General features: G+C 45.2%; 1 protein-coding gene and 1 non-coding gene across 2 annotated transcripts in view; one reads left to right on the forward strand and one right to left on the reverse strand.

Moving 5' to 3' along the window:
- LOC124622114 (cyclic AMP response element-binding protein A-like) overlaps positions 1–21,986 on the forward strand; it is a 679,969-nt gene that overhangs the window by 125,372 nt on the left and 532,611 nt on the right. The window lies entirely within an intron of this gene.
- Trnas-cga lies at positions 7,429–7,503 on the reverse strand. Its single transcript has one exon. It is a non-coding gene; the product is annotated as a tRNA-Ser (tRNA).

Consider the following 21,986-nt stretch of genomic DNA (forward strand, 5'->3'; position numbering starts at 1 on the left):
AATTATTACTGTTAATGTTGGTGTTAATGAAATAGCGTCATCACTAACTAAAACAGTATCTTATAGCATGCCGTGTGTTTTCGATTGTACTGCACGCAATATGATATGTAATTTCAGTTCTGGCGACAGTACTTCATGCATTACAATACCGGTACCTTTATTCCTTATTGCATAATTTACTCTATTTAGAACAAACGTGAACAGTTCTGGTGACATTCTAAGATAATTAAAAGAACTTCTTGGATCTTCTGTTATAAATTATTTCAGCAAGATTGCTGAGCAACCGAGCTGACGTCGTTTCTTCATCCACTCACGAATCGAGCGATTCCACGGAACAAACTTTAACTCCATCACAACTCGTGCGACGTGCAGCTGCCAAAACTATCATTTCAGACACGACTCAGGGACCCACAAAACGACGAAACTGAAGTGTATACTGGTGTCACCGTGTCTACAGTCATGTATGAAACCACTTGCGTGCAGCCGTGCGGGATGAGCGGAGCGGTCGCCGGCACGGTAGCTCAGAGTGTTTGGTCAGAGGGTTAGCTGCCTCTTTAATAAAAAAACTGAGTTAATCGATCAATAACGAACTTAAACGGATGGCTACGACGTCCGCCCCGAGCAGATGCAACGAGCAAAATCGAACAAAACGAGAAAAAAATAGCGGTCTAGGGCGCTGCAGTCATGGACTGTGCGGCTGGTCCCGGCGGAGGTTCGAGTCCTCCCTCGGGCAGGGGTGTGTGTGTTTGTCCTTAGGATAATTTAGGTTAAATAGTGCGTAAGCTTAGGAACTGATGACCTTAGCAGTTAAGTCCCATAGGATTTCACACACATTTGAATACTTGCGTGCAACTGATTGCACGCAACGAGTGGCGCAACCCAATGTCGTCGTGTAAACTAGGCTTCAGCCCGAAAGCCAGTGATCATACCCTTTTGGACTTGAGATAACAGCTCTATTTCTGCACTGTTTTCGCTACGGTCGCAGGTTCGAATCCTGCCTCGGGCATGGATGTGTGTGATGTCCTTACATCTACATCTACATCTATACTCCGCGAGCCACCTTACGGTGTGTGGCGGAGGGTACTTATTGTACCACTATCTGATCCCCCCTTCCCTGTTCCATTCACGAATTGTGCGTGGGAAGAACGACTGCTTGTAAGTCTCCGTATTTGCTCTAATTTCTCGGATCTTTTCGTTGTGATCATTACGCGAGATATATGTGGGCGGTAGTAATATGTTGCCCATCTCTTCCCGGAATGTGCTCTCTCGTAATTTCGATAATAAACCTCTCCGTATTGCGTAACGCCTTTCTTGAAGTGTCCGCCACTGGAGCTTGTTCAGCATCTCCGTAACGCTCTCGCGCTGACTAAATGTCCCCATGACGAATCGCGCTGCTTTTCGCTGGATCATGTCTATCTCTTCTATTAATCCAACCTGGTAAGGGTCCCATACTGATGAGCAATACTCAAGAATCGGACGAACAAGCGTTTTGTAAGCTACTTCTTTCGTCGATGAGTCACATTTTCTTAGAATTCTTCCTATGAATCTCAACCTGGCGCCTGCTTTTCCCACTATTTTTTTTATGTGATCATTCCACTTCAGATCGCTCCGGATAGTAACTCCTAAGTATTTTACGGTCGTTACCGCTTCCAATGATTTACCACCTATGGCATAATCGTACTGGAATGGATTTCTGCCCCTATGTATGCGCATTATATTACATTTATCTACGTTGAGGGAAAGCTGCCAGCTGTCGCACCATGCATTAATCCTCTGCAGGTCCTCCTGGAGTACGTACGAGTCTTCTGATGTTGCTACTTTCTTGTAGACAACCGTGTCATCTGCAAATAGCCTCACGGAGCTACCGATGTTGTCAACTAAGTCATTTATGTATATTGTAAACAATAAAGGTCCTATCACGCTTCCCTGCGGTACTCCCGAAATTACCTCTACATCTGCAGATTTTGAACCGTTAAGAATGACATGTTGTGTTCTTTCTTCTAGGAAATCCTGAATCCAATCACAAACCTGGTCCGATATTCCGTAAGCTCGTATTTTTTTCACTAAACGTAAGTGCGGAACCGTATCAAATGCCTTCCTGAAGTGCAGGAATACGGCATCAATCTGCTCGCCAGTGTCTACGGCACTGTGAATTTCTTGGGCAAATAGGGCGAGCTGAGTTTCACATGATCTCTGTTTGCGGAATCCATGTTGGTTATGATGAAGGAGATTTGTATTATCTAAGAACGTCATAATACGAGAACACAAAACATGTTCCATTATTCTACAACAGATTGACGTAAGCGAAATAGGCCTATAATTATTCGCATCTGATTTATGACCCTTCTTGAAAATGGGAACGACCTGCGCTTTCTTCCAGTCGCTAGGTACTTTACGTTCTTCCAGCGATCTACGATAAATTGCTGATAGAAAGGGGGCAAGTTCTTTAGCATAATCACTGTAGAATCTTAAGGGTATCTCGTCTGGTCCGGATGCTTTTCCGCTACTAAGTGATAGCAGTTGTTTTTCAATTCCGATATCGTTTATTTCAATATTTTCCATTTTGGCGTCCGTGCGACGGCTGAAGTCAGGGACTGTGTTACGATTTTCCGCAGTGAAACAGTTTCGGAACACTGAATTCAGTATTTCTGCCTTTCTTCGGTCGTCCTCTGTTTCGGTGCCATCGTGGTCAACGAGTGACTGAATAGGGTTAGTTAGGTTTAAGTAGTTCTAAGTTCTAGAGGACTAATGACCTCAGCAGTTGTCCCCCATAGTGCTCAGAGCCATTTGAACCATTTTTTTGCACTGTTTTCCGGCTCACATTGTATACACTCCGCTGCCAGTCCTGACACTTGCCGTCTATGAGTGGGTATTGCACGTTGACTTCGAACTGGTTAAGCTCCGTTGCTCTCTGGAGTTGCGGGAACTGTTTACTGGCTTTTCCGCCAGATACCGCCTCTTCTGTAGCTGATCAGCTTGTAGCTCCCATAAGTGCCATGAGATGTCACTCTATCTGACAGTTAAACATGGGTGAGATGACAGAACGAATATTACACACTTACCATTGCCATAGTTTTAAATTACATACTGAAACTTTCCTCATGAATCAGTATATGTACTAGTGGAAACAATATCAAAAGCTCTATAGCAGGTTTTGAGATAAGCCTTCGCATGCAGATAGAAAAACGCAACGGACGACTTTAATTTACAATCTGTATAAATGCTGTTGTTTTGCCACTACTATCGTAATCCACATAGGTGTGAAATTAATGAAAGGCGCAGAGAGGATTGTGGACGGTGGCTGAGTGCCATAGCGACGTGGCCTGAGAGCCTCCTCCCCCTCCCCCCCCCCTCTCTCTCTCTCTCTCTCTCTCTCTCTCTCTCTCTCTCTCTCTCTCTCTCTGAAGGGCACACACGCAGTTGAGCCCCGCCGTCGCCCGGATGCAGCGACACCTGTTGCTGTGGCTGTTGCCGCTGCAGACCGGAAACACGCGAGTGCCGAGGCAAGCAGGGAGGAAGGCTGTAGCGGCAGCAGCCATACGGCACGTGCTCTGCCGCTGTGTAAACCCCAGCTATCAGCGGGCCCGCACACGTGCTAACCCGTCACCTACAGGGCGCCGGCAGACGGGCCACTTCGCGCGAACAAACTCTTACCGGCAAAAACGGCGTGCACACCTACTGTCAAAGTTGCGGAGCAAGTTTTAGGGCTGTTCCGCGACGTTTCTCTCGTCGCAAATCTCAGGGACAACGTCTTATTGGGCTCAGCACGTTTTCCGAATTACTTTCTACTTGTACGTCATCAAGACAGATTTTCAGGTTATCTGCTGTCTTTGGAGTGTGACATCCCAAGACCACGAAGACAGAAGCAAATGGAGGCATACTACGGAGCATTTGGTCAAAAAAATCAGAAATTTCACAACACATTACGAAAAAAAAAAATTAAAAGTACTTGAGAGAACACAAAAAGCTGTGCGAGTGAAATAAAAAAATTAATGGAAGCTATTTTTAGAAAATAGTAATGGGATATTATGGAAGGATGGCGAATTAAAATGTCAGACAATAATACCTCCAATCTGCTACACGCCTTTGATATCCTATAGCAGAAGTAGCATCCACTCTTCCTTTTTGTATACATCGCAGCAGTGTGAAACTCTTGTCCGAATTTCAGAGACCACCCAAAACCAAACGGTAGAACTATTCTTAGACAAATTTAAGTAATAAATACAAGCAAATGATAGTTTTATTCTTTAAAAAATCATTATTAGCACAAACTATACTGTCAATAAATGTAGTATTATATCTTACATTAACAAAGCTTTTCAGCTAAGTAATTACGGCTTCACGTATTACTGCTACGATACATGAGATCGCTTGTTTTGAAATTGTAAATATAATCATCAGGATGGCGAAAGATCCACCACTGACGAGGGACCACAGTGTGACAGCTAGCGTGACCGATACTGGAATGCTTTCCTTAAATAGAGTGAACTCTTTAGGAATCCTTTCCTTCTAGTCTTAAGCTTTTGAGAAGATTCATAGCAACAATAATGCCTCCCGAAAATAGGGTCTATCGGAGTTACGTTTGCGTTTAGTTTTTTCTCTTTTAATAATATTAAATAAGTTATATACAAATTAAACTCTCAGAGAACAGTTTCTCTCGGCATAGCGTTCTGATCGTTGTAGTCCTACAACAGTCTGACTCAGAATGTATGTATGGACAATTTTGTATAGCGACTATAGCGATGCACTGTACTACAACTGTCTGTATGCAATACCCCGCGACTTTGTCGCTACATACTCGTATTTACGAGCCTAAGGAAGACTGCGACTGGTCCACCAAATATCTCTTTCGTAATATCTACAGTACGGAGTCTGCAGTTTTCGTCAGTCGCCAAATTTTATTTTTATTTAGCTCTTTGGCCGGATGCCCTTCCTGTCGACAAAGGCGTCATTTGGCTTAAGGAAGGGAAGTCGTGAACGCCATCCGTCTGTGGATCGTGCAAACTTTTTTCCGCCTTAAAGTGTGACAAAATTGCGTCGAATTACACAACGACCCATCGTTTAAGAACCTGTATTCGATTGTAAATTTTTTACTTTATTTTATAAGTGGTTTCGATCTGTTAGATTATCATCAGATGCGTCTGTATCCTGAACTAGTAAACAAAACATAAGAAAATTGTAGCCAACGTAGCCAGTACAGTCAAAGGGTGCGAAAACATTATCACAGTAAACAAATAAAAAAATTGTACGCAAGACAGGCACCTTCAGAATATAAGAAATACGTTTTTCAGGTCGGGACTTGGGGGAAACGAGTCCATTTCAGGAATGTTATTGCTCACAGACGTTTGCCTCAAAGACGCTGCTTAATGGCGGGGTGCACTGTCATAATGGCACAGCTAGTCATCGTCTCCGAACTGTTTCTCCGCTGTACGCAGCACACAGTGCTACCAAATGTGTTTATATCCCTCCGCATTTAACGTTTGCTTAAGTGCAGCAGCGGTACCAATCCTAACCACAAAAATCAGTGCCATGTCACACCACCATTTCCTCTACATTTCACTGTTGTCACTGCAAACTACAGCAGATAACGTTCTCGAGGCATTCTCCAAGCACAAACCCTTCCATCGTGTCACAAAGTATGACGTGACTGATCGCGTCAAATGGTTCCTTTCTAGTCATCCACTGTCAGGTGATGCCACACTTCACACCACCTAAAGCGCCGGTTAGCATGTGTGTCTATGACGAGCTGCTCGACTATAGTATTCCACTGTCTTTAATTTCTTGTGCACAGTCACTTTGATGGTTGGACTGCTGGTAGCGTTTTGGAAGTCAGACGTGATTCCTTCCGCTGCCCTCGTGCGATTTTTCACAACCACTTTCCTCAATGCTCGACGGTCCGTTTCCGCCAGTATATGAGATGTGCCTAGTCTTGATTTAGGTGTTTCCACTTGACGGTCACGTCGCCAATAGTCGCCTTGGGAAGCTTTAGAAGGGTTGAAATGACGCTGATGGAACTGTTACTCAGGAGACAGCCAAAGACTAGTTCTCGTTCGACGTCACTGAGCTCTCCCCACATACTCATTCTGCTGTTAGCGCTTGTCTGCTGACAAACACAATGTTCCCCGCCTCCTTTTATGCTACCGCCTGTCGTGACATCTGTTGGTCAGTTTCGCATTACATAGGGGTTTTGGTCGAATAGTGCACGTCGGACCTTAATGCTCGAGACACACGTCAGTCCGCTTTGAGCGCTCATGACTCTCCGTTATAACAATGCAGTGACCCTTCTCAGCTGGGCGTCCTGATATGTCTCAACAGACACTCTCACTGCTGGATTGTGACATCTGAACTTCCTGACCTGACTGCTTCTGTTACGAGGGCGACAGAAAGGGCGCTCCTGGCCAACAGAAGTCTACTAGAATCAAATATAAGCCTTAATTCGAGGGAGAAATTACAGAGAGTATGTGTTTCGACCAAAGCATTACATGATAGTGAGACATGCACCGTGGGAAAACAGGAAAAGAAGAGAATCAAAGCATTCGATATGAGGTCCTACGGAAGAACGTTGAAACTAAGATGGTACGATAAGGAATGAGGAGGTTCTCTGGAGAATCGGCGAGGAAAGGAATATATGGAAAGCATTGACAAGAAGGATGGACAGGATGGTAAGATATCTGTTAAGACATTAAGGAATAACTCCAATGGTACCAGAGCCACCCGTAGAGAGTAAAAACTGTAGAGGAAAACAAAGATTCGAATACATCCAGCAAATAACGAAGGAGCTACGTTGCAATCGCTAATGTGAGATGAAAAGTTTGGCGTGGGAGAGCAATTCGCAGCGGGCCGCATCAAACCAGTCAGAAGACTGATGACTTTAAAGGTTCAAAAATGGCTCTGAGCACTATGGGACTCAACTGCTGTGGTCATAAGTCCCCTAGAACTTAGAACTACTTAAACCTAACTAACCTAAGGACAGCACACAACACCCAGCCATCACGAGGCAGAGAAAATCCCTGACCCCGCCGGGAATCGAACCCGGGAACCCGGGCACCCGGGCGTGGGAAGCGAGAACGCTACCGCACGACCACGAGATGCGGGCGACTTTAAAGGAAATGGGGACGATCATGGTACAGGGCAGTATATACATATGCACTGAAGAGCCAAAGAAATTGGTACACCTGCCTAATATTGCGAGCACACACAAGTGCCGCAACACGACGTGGCATGGACTAGAGTAATGTCTGAAGTAGTGCTGGAGGAAACTCAGATCATGAATCCTGCAGGGCTATCCATAAATCCGTAAGCTGGTAGATATCTCTTCTAAATAGCATGTTGCAAGGCACCTCATATATTCTCAATAATCCAGAATGAGATTTTCACTCTGCAGCGGAGTGTGCGCTGATATGAAACTTCCTGGCAGATTAAAACTGTGTGCCGGACCGAGACTCGAACTCGGGACCTTTGCCTTTCGAGGGCAAGTGCTCTACCAACTGAGCTACCCAAGCACGACTCACGCCCAGTCCTCACAGCTTTACTTCAGCCAGTACCTCGTCTCCTACCTTCCAAACTTTACAGAAGCTCTCCTTCGAACCTTGCAAAACTAGCACTCCTGAAAGAAAGGATATTGCGGAGACATGGCTTAGCCGCAGCCTGGGGGATGTTTCCAGAATGAGATTTTCACTCTGCAGCGGAGTGTGCACTCATATGAAACTTCCTGGCAGAGCACTTGCCCGCGAAAGGCAAAGGTCCCGAGTTCGAGTCTCGGTCCGGCACACAGTTTTAATCTGCCAGGAAGTTTCATTCTCAATAATGTCTGAGGAGTTTGGGGGCCAGCGGGAGTGTTTAAACTCAGAAGAATGTTCCTGGAGTCACTCTGTAGCAATTCTGGACGTGTGGGGTGTCGCATCGTCCTGCTGGAATTGCCAAAGTCCGTCGGAATGCACAATGGACATGAATGGATGCAGGTGTTTATATAGGGTGGTTACGTACGTCAGAGTCATATCTAGACGCATCAGGGGTCTCATATCACTCAAACTGCACACGCCGCACACCATTACAGAGCCTCCACCAGCTTTAACAGTCCCCTGCTGACATGCAGGGTACATGGGTTCTTGAGCTTGTGTCCATACCAGTACACGTACATACGCTCGTTACAATTTGAAACGAGACTCATCCAGGCAACATGTTTCTATTCATCAACAGTTCAATGTCGGTGTTGACGGACCCAGTTGAGGCATAAAGCTTTGTGTCCTGGAATTATCTACGGTACACGAGTGGATCTTTGGCTCCGAAAGCCCATATCGATATGTTCCGTTGAATGGTTGGCATGCTGACACTTGTGATGGCCAGTATTGAAATCTGCGGTAATTTGCGGAAGGGTTACACTTCTGTCACGTTGAACGATTCTCTTCAGTCGTCGTTGGTACTGTTCTTGCAGGATTTTTTCCCGACTCAGCGACATCGGAGATTCGACGTTTTACCGGATTCCTGATATCCGCGATACACTCGTGAAATGGTGGCACGGGAAAATACCCACTTCATCACTACGTATGACATGTTGTGCCCCATCGCTCGTGCGCCGACTATAACATCACATTCAAACTCACTTAAATCTTAATAACTTGCCATTTGACCAGTAGTAACCGATCTAACAACTGCACCAGACACTTGTTGTCTTACACTACTGGCCATTAAAATTGCTTCACCACGAAGATGACGTGCTACAGGCGCGTAATTTAACCGACAGGAAGAAGATGCTGTGATATGCAAATGATTAGCTTTTCAGAGCAATCACACAAGGTTAGCGCCGGTGGCGACACCTACAACGTGCTGACATGAGGAAAGTTTCCAACCGATTTCTTATACACAAACAGCAGTTGACCAGCGTTGCCTGGCGAAACGTTGTTGTGATGCCTCGTGTAAGGAGGAGAAATGCGTACCATCACGTTTCCGACTTTGATAAAGGTCGGATTGTAGCCTATCGCGATTGCGGTTTATCGTATCGCGACATTGCTCCTCGCGTTGGTCGAGATCCAATGACTGTTAACAAAACATGGAACCGGTGGGTTCAGGAGGGTAATACGGAACGCTGTGCTGGATCCCAACGGCCTCGTATCACTAGCAGTCGAGATGACAGGCATCTTATCCACATGGCTGTAACGGTTCGTGCAGCCACGCCTCGATCCCTGAGTCAGCAGATGAGGACGTTTGCAAGACAACAACCATCTGCACGAACAGTTCGACGACGTTTGCAGCAGCACGGACTATCAGCTCGGAGACCATGGCTGCAGTTACCCTTGACGCTGCACCACAGACAGGAGCGCCTGTGATGGTGTACTCAACGACGAACCTGGGTGCACGAATGGCAAAACGTAATTTTTTCGGATGAATCCAGGTTCTGTTTACAGCATCATGATGGTCGCATTCGTGTTTGGCGACATCGCGGTGAACGCACATTGGAAGAGTGTATTCGTCATCGCCATAGTGGCATATCACCCAGCGTGATGGTATGGGATGCCATTGGTTACACGTGTCGGTCACCTCTTGTTTGCACTGACGGCACTTTGAACAGTGGATGTTTCAGATGTGTTACGACTCGTGGCTCTACCCTTCATTCGATCCCTGCGAAATCCTACATTTCAGCAGGATACTGCACGACCGCATGTTGCAGGTCCTGTACGGGCCTTTCTGGATACAGAAAATGTTCGACTGCTGCCCTGGCCAGCACATTCTCCAGATCTCTCACCAATTGAAAACGTCTGGTCAACGGTGGCCGAGCAACTGGCTCGTCACAATACGCCAGCCACTACTCTTGATGAACTGTGGTATCGTGTTGAAGCTGCATGGGCAGCTGTACGTGTACACGCCATCCAAGCCCAGGCGTATCTAGGCCGTTATTAAGGCCAGAGGTAGTTGTCCTGGGTACTGATTTCTGAGGGTCTATGCACCCAAATTGCGTGAAAATGTAATCACATGTCAGTTCTAGTATAACATATTTGTCCAATGAATACCCGTGTATCCTCTGCATTTCTTCTTGGTGTAGCAATTTTAATGGCCAGTAGTGTATATAGGCGTTACCGACCGCAGCGTCCTATTTTGCCTCTTTACATATCTCTGTATTTGAATACGCATGCCTATACCAGTTGTTTTGGCGCTTCATTGTACATCGAGAGCCAGCGTAGTCCGGACCAGGCGCGTGGCGTTGGTGGTCCACCGCCCACGGCCGTGTCTCGCCTCCGCGCAGGGAAATTGGACCAGGCGGACGGAATGTACGGCCTGAGCAGCCTGGCCAGCCACGCCTCGTTAAAAAGGCGCAGCGGCCAGCTGCTACCGCCATTCGCGGACTCCCGTCTGTTCCGCGTTCCTTGTGCTCGCTACCAGCAGGACAACTTGCTTTCTTTCTTTCGCTTCCTCTGTGGTATATAGAATGGAAACACTAGATCATTTATTGAGTACCAATCTGGGATCCACGCCATCTTGGACCGACGGAAGAGAGAGAGGGGAGAGAGAGAGAGAGAGAACAAAGAAAAGCAGGGCGCTTCTTACCTGTATGTTCAGTCAGTGAGAGAACGTCATAGAGGTGTTCAACAAACAGCAGTCACAGATGCTACGAGAAATATGCCGTACATCGCCGAGATCTCATGTTCAGAAAACAATTCTCCCAACTTGTATATCGCGTTATGCCCGCAGTTAGCGAAATTCTACGTATACATATGGGGTAGACACAATCCTTCTCCACGAGAATCGTCAGGGCCTTGGAAATTTAATGGGCTAAAATGTTTCTGGTGCATCGTTTAGTCTCCGCCACGCACCGATTGATGGCTTGTGGCACACATAAGTAGTCTTACTCGTCGAGGTAATGTAAGAAAAGTACTGTGATCTGAATCTGGGTTTTAAATTAATAATTAGTTGGAAGCGGTAAAAATGGAGAGAACATCAAGTTTCGCGAGCCTTTATTACAAACGGAACACAAATTCGATGTGGGCGAGATTGGGGTGGGAAATCGGTTGTGTCTTCCGGTTCAAAGGAACTATCCCGGCATTTGCCTTGAACAATTAGAGGAAAACATGGGAAAAGTACCAGAATGAAAGTTCACAGTGCAGCGGAGTGTGCGCTGGTTTGAAACTTATTGGCAGATTAAAACTGCGTACATGACCGGGACTCGAAAAAATAAATCTGGATGGTCTGTGTGATGTGGCCCTCCTCTTCCCGAATGCGAGCCGTCTTCTAACCAAATTACTGCCCCAAAAAAATGGTTCAAATGGCTCTGAGAACTATGGGACTCAACTGCTGTGGTCATTAGTCCCCTAGAACTTAGAACTAGTTAAACCTAACTAACCTAAGGACATCACAAACATCCATGCCCGAGGCAGGATTCGAACCTGCGACCGTAGAGGTCTTGCGGTTCCAGATTGCAGCGCCTTTAACCGCACGGCCACTTCGGCCGGCTTACTGCCCCACTTAGTCATTAATAAACTGAAGACTGTCTACTTTAAGGTCACTTTTTTCTTCTGCCCCTGATCAGGTTTTGGCAATGCTCTTGCTTTTGCCGTGGATGTTTTATTTTATTGTGAATACTGCATTCATGGCCACTTTCGCGAAGCGAGGTCACTCTAACGAAAACCAGTTCGCGTGTCAAGTAAATTGTTTTGAGAATTTTGAAACATTTCTGTAATATTGTTATACCGTATGTTACATTTAGGATTATCTTATGTACGTGGAAGCTATGGAAACTACAACGCGTCGCAATCAAACAGGAATGCGTTTTCGTGCTACTATTCGAATTCAAGCGCTGACATTCGAATTGAATGTGGCTCAAATCCACGTACGACAACTCAGAATTAGTTCTGTCATGATTTGTCTAAATCAATTGATGCAAATGTGAGCGTAGTAACTATGAGATGAACGCGTACGAAATTTTTCCCTGTCCTGACTTTGTGCACTGTGTCTAATGAACCCGTCGTTGACCGCAGGGTTGAGGCCTAATCTTCCTTCGTTTTGAAGTGTGGCATAAAATATGAATTTCCAAATCATTCTGTTATAGTGACATTGCATAGAACAGCATGCAGCTTGATCTTATTGTACAACATAGCTTTTAATAATTGAATTTTCAACGAACTGTAACTTTCTGCCCGCACCTCGTGGTCGTGCGGTAGCGTTCACGCTTCCCACGCCCGGGTTCCCGGGTTCGATTCCCGGCGGGGTCAGGGATTTTCTCTGGCTCGTGATGGCTGGGTGTTGTGTGCTGTCCTTAGGTTAGTTAGGTTTAAGTAGTTCTAAGTTCTAGGGGACTGATGACCATAGATGTTGAGTCCCATAGTGCTCAGAGCCATTTGAACCTTTTGTAACTTTCTGTGTGTTTCCTACAAACTGTGTGCGTTGATACAGAGCTCTTACATTCTGGTTCTCGGGCGACTACCTTCCTGGGTCCACATAGTTTGAATCTGGCTCGAAATCAACGTATGAGACATAGTGTGTAGTATGACGTAAAATGCTTTCCAGCGAACAAACCCGGATCTGAAACTCCATCCTTGATAAATGTGAATGTACTGATTTAAGCTCTCTCTCAGGACTGGCTAAGAAGTCTGTGGCACAGTATTCTGTCGGAAAGCGAAGATCAAAATTTGTAATCCAGAAATACTTATTTTAATCATCGAGTTTTTCGTGTTCTTACCTGCCTCTGCAGCACTCTAGTGGCGAACTGCGTATGCGCGTTGATACCTGGCTATATGGGCTACTCACACACGCCATAACCGAATCGTGTTTAGGTTTGTTTCTGCTGATTAAACATGCCTCTCTTAATTAAAAGCCCCGCAGGAATGGAAAACGCGCGCAGTGGTTCTTTTCTGTGTGCAAATACGCGAAAGCGGTCAAAATTCATAGGCGGATTTGCAGAGTTTATGGGAAAAAACACTGTGAGCAATTCAGAAGTGCCCGGAGTAATGTTTGATCATCTGTCATCACTGAAGTCTTGGTGCTGAAGGTTAATGCAAAAGTTCAAGAAAACAAACGCTTAACTACTTTGAGTGGCTTTCGGTTCGTGTTCATTCAGCCATCTCAGTAGTGGAAAGAAGATACGGCAGTGTGTTTGAGGAGACTTTCGTATCAAATGGTTCAAATGGCTCTGAGCACTATGGGACTTAACTTCTGAGGTTATCAGTCCCCTAGAACTTAGAACTACATAAACCAGTTAACTTAAGGACATCACACACATCCATGCCCTAGCCAGGATTCGAAGCTGCGACCGTAGCGGTCGCGCGGTTCCAGACTGCAGCGCCTAGAACCGCTCGGCCACTCCGGTGGGCACTTTCGTATCAATTATGACGATACGAACTTGAAGACAACACAACACCCAGTTCCCGAGCGGAGAAAATCTCCGATAGCTTTACTGATTCATACTTATTAATGATTTTTCCTAAAGTTTTGTTTATGAAATTCTCAGAGAACGCTTAAATTACCGGAAGATGCACTCACTCTGACACCGATAATTCCACACGAGGTGTTAAAAACCAGACAGGAAGCCAGTGCTTTGATTTTTTGTGAGCGGCACGGTAATGTAATGAATTATTCAACCGAATTTTCTTTCCATTCTGTATATAGGTGGCCCGTATTACACCAGAATAGGAATACCAGTCCACGAAATGGAGGCATTTTGCATAACCACAAAAAGTGAGGTTAACGAAGCCTATTTCAATTCGAAAGATCGTGTGCACTGTATTTTGCGGTAGGCAGAGGAAGTTGGTTGTAAATTTTTGCTTCAGGATTTCACAATTAATTTTGAGGCACATTGTGAAACCTTAATTAAACTGTGCCTAGCTACCCAAAAAGAACTGCAAGCTCAATAAATGTGTTATTTTCCTCATTTTGTTTTATGACAATGTGTGTCCACATACGGCCCAATCAATACAAGATCTCCCCGCATCATGTGGCTGGGAGCAACTTGATCACCTGATGTTTAGCCGAGATGTAGCGCCGCATGATAACCACTTGTTGCAGTACTTGAAAAAGAACAGTTACGCGGTCAAATTAGGTGGCACAGTTTCCGAGAACAGAAATCAGAACGTGATTTCTGGTTGCGATAAGTGCCTTAATACTGATGGAAATTACGTTGCGAAGTATATTAAGGTATAGTCTATGATTTAATAATAAAACTGTTTCAGTAAATGGTACGTTTATTTGTACGAATGGTGTTCAATTACTAATGTAATACATTTTTTTCGTACAGCAGGTTTGTTTCATTCAGGATGCCAATACACCATATTATTCATACTCTTTTGGCTACGAAAATGTATTTTTCAACCTAATCTCCGTTTACTGTGACAGCCTTTTGCTGCCTTGATGGGAGGGCCTGTATGCCCGCAAGGTACCACTCTACTGATCTACGTCGAAGTCAATGTCTTGATGCGTCAATAACCTCTCCGTCATCCACTTACTTCTTCCCGTGGGATGCATCCTTCATTGGACCAAACAGATGGAAGATAGGGGCCGGCCGAAGTGGCCGCGCGGTTCTGGCGCTGCAGTCTGGAACCGCGAGACCGCTACGGTCGCAGGTTCGAATCCTGCCTCGGGCATGGATGTGTGTGATGTCCTTAGGTTAGTTAGGTTTAACTAGTTCTAAGTTCTAGGGGACTAATGACCTCAGCAGTTGAGTCCCATAGTGCTCAGAGCCATTTGAACCATTTTTTTGGAAGATAGGAGGTACGAGGTCCCGGCTGTGGGGTAAATGAGGAAGAACAGTCCAATGGTAAATGAGGAAGAACAGTCCAATGGTAAATGAGGAAGAACAGTCCAATGGTAAATGAGGAAGAACAGTCCAATGGTAAATGAGAAAGAACAGTCCAATGAAATTTTCTGAGCATCTCTCGGGTGAGCGGACTTGCGAGCGGCCTTGCAAAGTCATGGAAAAGTTGGATCGCTTGCGTTTCTGTGGCGACGAACACGTTGACGTCGTTTCTTCAGTTTCCCGAGGGTAGCACAATACACTTCCGAGTTGATCGTTGCACCATGATGGAGAACGTCAAACAGAATAACCCTTCATAGTCCCAGCAGACCGTCGCCATGACTACCGGCTGAGTGTGCGGCTTTGTTCTTCGGAATAGAGGTGGTGTGGAGCTACTCTATGCATTACTGTTTTGTTTCTCGTTCGCAGTGATGATCCCATGTTTCGTCGCCTGTGACGATGTTCGACAAAACATTCTACATCTACATCCATACTCCGCAAGCCAACTGACGTTGTGTGGCGGAGGGTACCTCTATAGGTTCTCCCTTCTATTCCAGTCTCGTATTGTTCGTGGAAAGGAAGATTGTCGGTATGCCTCTGTGTGGGCTCTAATCTCTCTGATTTTATCCTCACGGTCTCTTCGCGAGATATACGTAGGAGGGAGCAATATACTGCTTGACTCCTCGGTGAAGGTATGTTCTCGAAACTTCAACAAAAGCCCGTACCGAGCTACTGAGAGTCTCTCTTGCAGAGTCTTCCACTGGAGTTTATCTATCATATCCGTAACGCTTTCGCGATTACTAAATGATCCTGTAACGAAGCGCGCTGCTCTCCGTTGGAACTTCTCTCTCTCTTGTATCAACCCTACCTGGTACAGATCCCACACCGGTGAGTAGTATTCAATCACTGGGCGAACAAGTGTACTGTAACCTACTTCCTTTGCTTTCGGACTGCATTTCCTTAGGATTCTTCCAGTGAATCTCAGTCTGGCATCTTCTTCACCGACGATTAATTGTATATGGTCATTTCATTTTAAATCACTCTAATGCCTACTCCCAGATAATTTATGGAATTAACTGCTTCCAGTTCCTGATCTGCTATATTGTAGCTAAATGATAAAGGATCTTTCTTTCTGTGTATTCGCAGCACATTACACTTCTCTACATTGAGATTCAATTGCCATTCCCTACACCATATGTGAATTCGTTGCAAATCTGCCTGCATTTCAGTAAAATTTTCCATTGTTACAACCTCTCGATATACTACAGCATCATTCGCAAAAAGCCTCAGTTAACTTCCGATGTTATCCACAAGGTCATTTATATATACAGGGTGATTCAAAAAGAATACCACAACTTCAGGAATTTAAAACTCTGCAACGACAAAAGGCAGAGCTAAGCACTATCTGTCGGCGAATTAAGGGAGCTATAAAGTTTCATTTAGTTGTACATTTGTTCGCTTGAGGCGCTGTTGACTAGGCGTCAGCGTCAGTTGATGCTATGATGGCGACCGCTCAACAGAAAACTTTTTGTGTTATTGAGTACGGCAGAAGTGAATCGACGACAGTTGTTCAGCGTGCATTTCGAACGAAGTATGGTGTTAAACCTCCTGATAGGTGGCACTTATCTGTCCGTAACTACCTGAACGTCAACTACCCGAGGCGATGGATCGGCCGCCAGGCAGCCCGTGACAGAGCACTTCATCACTGGCCTCCAAGAAGCCCTGATCTTACCCCCTGCGATTTTTTCTTATGGGGGGTATGTTAAGGATATGGTGTTTCGGCCACCTCTCCCAGCCACCATTGATGATTTGAAACGAGAAATAACAGCAGCTATCCAAACTGTTACGCCTGATATGCTGCAGAGAGTGTGGAAGGAGTTGGAGTATCGGGTTGATATTGCTCGTGTGTCTGGAGGGGGCCATATTGAACATCTCTGAACTTGTTTTTGAGTGAAAAAAAACCTTTTTAAATACTCTTTGTAATGATGTATAACAGAAGGTTATATTATGTTTCTTTCATTAAATACACATTTTTAAAGTTGTGGCATTCTTTTTGAATCACCCTGTATTATGAATAGCAACGGTCCTACGACACACCCCTGCGCCCCACCTGAAATCAGTCTTACTTCGGAAGGCTTCTCTGCATTAGGAATGACATGTTGCGTTCTGTTATCTAGGAACTCTTCAATCCAATCACACAATTGGTCTGACACTCCATATGCTCTTACTTCATTAAACGACCGTGGGGAACAATGTCAAACACCTTGCGGAAGTCAAGAAACACGGCATCTACCTGGGAACATTGTTACGATCGGCCTCGCAAAGCGCAAACAGTTCCGCACAAATGCTTTTTATTGTCATCTGTTAGGTAGCGAAAGCCTTGTGTTGTGGCCGAGCGGTTGTAGGCGCTTCAGTCCGGAACCGCGCTGCTGCTACGGTCGCAGGTTCGAATCCTGCCTCGGGCCTCGATGTGTGTGATGTCCTTAGGTTAGTTAGGTTTAAGTAGTTCTAAGTTCTAGGGGACTGATGACCTCAGATGTTAAGTCCCATAGTGCTCAGAGCCATTTGAACCATTTTAGGCAGCGAAGAACCCAGCGGGCACACACCTTTGAGTAACCCAACTGACGGACGAATGTGTCAACACTACCAACAGAGACGGTCAGTTGAGCAGCGAGGTGTTTGAGTGTGATGTGTCGATCACCTAGAATGAGAGTGTCCGCACGTTCACAGTTGCGTGCGGACGGCCAGCACACGGGACATCGGACGGATTTGCGCTGCCATGTTGCAATGATAGACGCCTCGCCCAACGATTTACCGTGCTTTTGTTCACTGCCAGATCTCCGTAAACATTCTGAAAGCGCATGTGAATATCTGCGATGCTCTTGTTTTCCGCCAAAAGAAAATTGCAGCTCTCTACTTTGAACGCACCTCCGTCACAGACGCCACTTTGAGGACTACGTATAACGCCGCCACCAATTGGAACTTCACGAAACAATGCAGGCTGAAACAGGAATATTCCACAACGTCTCACAAGAAATTCCACATTTTTTTCAACCGGCAATGGCCGAGAAAAAGATGTGACATTTTTTTCAACCGGCAATGGCCGAGAAAAAGATGTGATGCGTTACTTATTGAACGTCCCTCGTAAAATCTCTGTTGCGTCATCGTTGCACAAGAAGAGAAATCGAAAATACAGTTGGTGTATGCTGAGGATACCGTAGAACAGGTTCGTCACCCGGTCAATGATCTCAAATGTGAGCCAGGATGTAAATGCACGTTAGCAAATAGGAGCCGTCAGATGAAGTGGGCGGATGATGTATTGACTGACAGAAATTTCGGTCGGCCAGGGCACGCGGCCTGCCAGTCCAAGGGGTTTCGCTATCTGTCTTCCTCTGGAGCTGGAGCTGCCGTCTGGAATCTCCGGTTTGCAGAACCGGCTGGTCGCTGCAGGTGCCTTGTCCCACCAGTTTCCCGTGAAACCGACCCCGTCTCAGGCCAGCGACGTGCCGCTGTTTTGGTTGAGACATCTACGTCCAGATCTACATTTATGCTTTGGAAGCTACCTTACGGTTCGCGCTTTCAGTAACGCTGTCGGCTTGTTGAGAAGTAGCGAAGGGAGTCCCACAAGGTTCAGCTACGGTCCACTCCTTTTCCTTGTATGTATCAATGACCTTCCACTTAACATTCATCAAGCAGAACTGATACTTTCTGCAGCTGAAACTAGTGTTATAATAAATCCCATTACAGATAAAGCAGCTGAAGGAATGATTAATTATGATTTCACAGAATGATTAAGTCGTTGTCTGAAAATGGGCTCTCCATTATGTTTGAGAAAACGCACTGTATTGATCCATTGATGTACCCTGTTTTTCTCCTGTGAAGATTATTGTAATGATCGCAACTGGTAGAGAATACAAATACAATTGTACAGCTGATGCTTCTTTCACGGTATCTAACAGCTGTAGACAGTCACCTCCGAAAATTTACAACAGGGTCATACTAGCAATTGATGTAGACCATCAACAGGAATCACTAAACAGGATAGACTGCTCCAAATTTGGGAGTGCATATATTAATGAAAAGTTTAGCTGAAAGAAGCATTTTACTGCTCAAACAATTAAGTTCAGCTACTTTTGCTGTTAGTCTTGGAAACAAACGTATCAGACTTCTAACATATTTTGCATATTTCCGCAGAATAATATCTTCTAGAACGATGTTCAGAGTCAGCCGCGGTGGCCGAGCGGTTCTAGTCGCTTCAGTCGGGAACCACAGGGCTGCTACGGTCGCAGGTTCGAATTCTGCCTCGGGCATGGACGTGTGTGATGTCCTTAGGTTAGTTAGGTTTAAGTAGTTCTAAGTCTAGGGGACTGATGACCTCAGATGTTAAGTCCCATAGTGCTTAGAGCCATTTGAACCATTTTGAATGTTTTGAGGTAACCCATCTCTCCGAAAGAATGTATGGGTTGCCCACAAGTGAGCAGTGATAATAATATGTCGTAGTCGCCCACAGTCATCTTGTAGGTACCTGTTTGAGGAGTTAGGCATTACAACCAATTAAAGCCGACGTAAATAATCCATCACAACATGAGAAGAACAGTAATGTCTATCAAGTGAAAGAAAAAACAGCCCTCGGTCACTATTTTTATCAAATTAACCTGGTTTCAACAGTGCTAGGAGTGTCTTCCTCAGAATTTAAATCAAAGAATGGTCTATATTCTATAACATGGTCACAGAAATATGACTGAAAACGTATGATAGGGTATAAATAAGGAATCATCGTAAAAGACTGGCAGTACTTATATGTCATTTATAAAATAATAAATATTCCAAATGTGCATTAGTCACAAAGATATTTAAGATAAAGAAAACTGTGATGGCGAGCTACTAGGGGCTGCTCGTTACTTGCGTGGTGCAGGTTGCAGTCGCTCACGTGGGCCCAGAACCACCCCATCGTGAACACTGGGCTTGGATTTGGATGATCAGTTGTACGACAGACCGATAGGAAGCAGGTACGTCGTGTGGTGACGTCACATGTCCAACATCGAAGCCTACGAGAAAGACAGGCCGCGGTGCGTACGTCACGAAGGTAGGTCTCAGCTCGCTCGCTCAACTCAGCAGACAAACTGCGTTTGTACACCTGTTAACTCGTAATTAGGCGTGTACGTACAAATGAGAAATGCATCCTCTAGTGGAATCCGCTATTATGGAATCCTATTGTTATTAGTCCTACAATGATCGGAGTCCATAGGCATAATTTGTTACAGATGTACTGGTGTACTATAAAATTAAAATCATGCCAAAATGATTATCAGTTACATAAGGCACCACTTCTTGTATGAAATGAGCACTTAAACAGAAGAGACTGATGCTATAAAAAAACCGTTACAGCATTTATATCGAGTATTGATCTTAAATTAAATTTTGCTGTAGTACCGTTAATAATTAAGACTTCATAACAGCAGATTCCTGTAGAAGATGCAATTCTCCTTAGCACGTACACGCCCAGCTGCGAGTTAACAGGTTCAGAAACGCGTTTTGTCTGCCGAGCTGAGCGAGCGGGCGAGTTCTACCTTCGTGACGTACGCGTCATGGCCTGTCTTCCTCGTGTGTCTCGTCCAACATCGGGGCCTACAAGATATACGGGCCCTGCAACAAAATTGTGATGTCACACTAGTAGGCTTGTCCGGCACACTTCGGGAACATTCAGCTGCGTCGAGGGCCCACGGAAAATCAATGTTTGATTGAAAAGGTACGCATTAAAGGTGTCAGTTTTGTCGTGTGCTATCGGAAACTCACATGCATTTAAAGGTGCAGTTAAAAATTACTAAACTCATGTGAAATACTTACTCGCTTACCGCCGCAGACGGGTGCTGGCACTCCTGAGACTTGCAGTGTCACATGCTGTCTCTCCCGTGGGCCTCGTCCAACATTTGTCATCCAGTTTTGCGCACTTCCCCACATTTGCCGCCTTATGTGTGTTATACAAAATTATCGGCCTCAGCGTCACCAACGTCGCTTCGGAGCTTTTCAAACGTTGGTAGGAATTCCCTGTACTTATCAGCAAGCGTTAAGAAGCATTGTTAGTTTCTGTTCGTATTTGTGGTTCAGTTTATGTAGATATGGAAGCTTATAGTGAGGATAATAACAAATAATAATAGGCATTAACAATAATGTTTTTAGTTTAACACTGGTGGACCCATGATTAATGTCGTCAGGAACAGAAAGGAGTATTAAAGAGGACAAGGTTGAAATGATAATGTTAGTAACTGTTAAGTGCGAGGGTAATCCCAAAAGTAAAGTCTCCTATTTTTTTGTACGTACATAGACCAGTTTATTTCTACAACGGTTTACATCATTTTACAGGTTGAACATTTAGCTATTTCTCGACATAATCACCATTTCTGTCGATGCATTTTTGTAGACGCTATGGCAGTTTTTGCATGCCCATGTCATACCAGCTCGTCGCCATGCTGTTCAGAAAGCTATGAACTTCGTCTTTCACCTTGTCTTTGGAGTTGAATCGCTTTCCGGCCGAATGTTCTTTTAACCTAGGCAACAGGTGATAGACACTGGGCGCCAAGTAAGGACTGTAGGGTGGGTGGGTGATTATGTTCCACTGAAACTGTTGCAGGAAAGCAACGGTTTGCCGAGCGATGTGTGGGCAAGGGTTGTCATAGAGAATGTGTACGCCCTTGCTCAACATTCCTCTTCTCCGGTTCTGAATTGCCCATTCGAGTTTTTTCAGGGTCTCACAGTACCTGTCAGCGTTAATTGTGAGCGATTCAGCTCCGACGACGAGGTGAAAGAAGAGGTTCATAACTTTCTGAACGCCGGCCGCTGTGGCCGAGCGGTTTTAGGCGCTTCAGTCCGGAACCGCGCGACTGCTACGGTCGCAGGTTCGAATCCTGCCTCGGGCATGGATGTGTGTGATGTCCTTCGGTTAGTTAAGTAGTTCTAAGTTCTGGGGGACTGATGACCTCAGATGTTCCCATAGTGCTCAGAGCCATTTGAACCATTTGAGGCATAACTTTCTGAACAGCATGGCGGTGAGCTGGTATGACATGGGCATACAAAAACTGCCACAGCGTCTACAAAAATGCATCGACAGAAATGGTGATTATGTCGAAAAATAGCTAGATGTTCAAGCTGTAAACTGATGTAAACCATTGTGGAAATAAATATGTCTATGTGCTTATAAAAAAAAATAGGAGACCTTACTTTTGGGATTACCCTCGTATGTGTGTTAGTGTTTCAGGGTCTCTCAATGGCG

The sequence above is a fragment of the Schistocerca americana genome, chromosome 7 (assembly GCF_021461395.2).
Source record: "Schistocerca americana isolate TAMUIC-IGC-003095 chromosome 7, iqSchAmer2.1, whole genome shotgun sequence".
Taxonomy (NCBI): domain Eukaryota; kingdom Metazoa; phylum Arthropoda; class Insecta; order Orthoptera; family Acrididae; genus Schistocerca; species Schistocerca americana.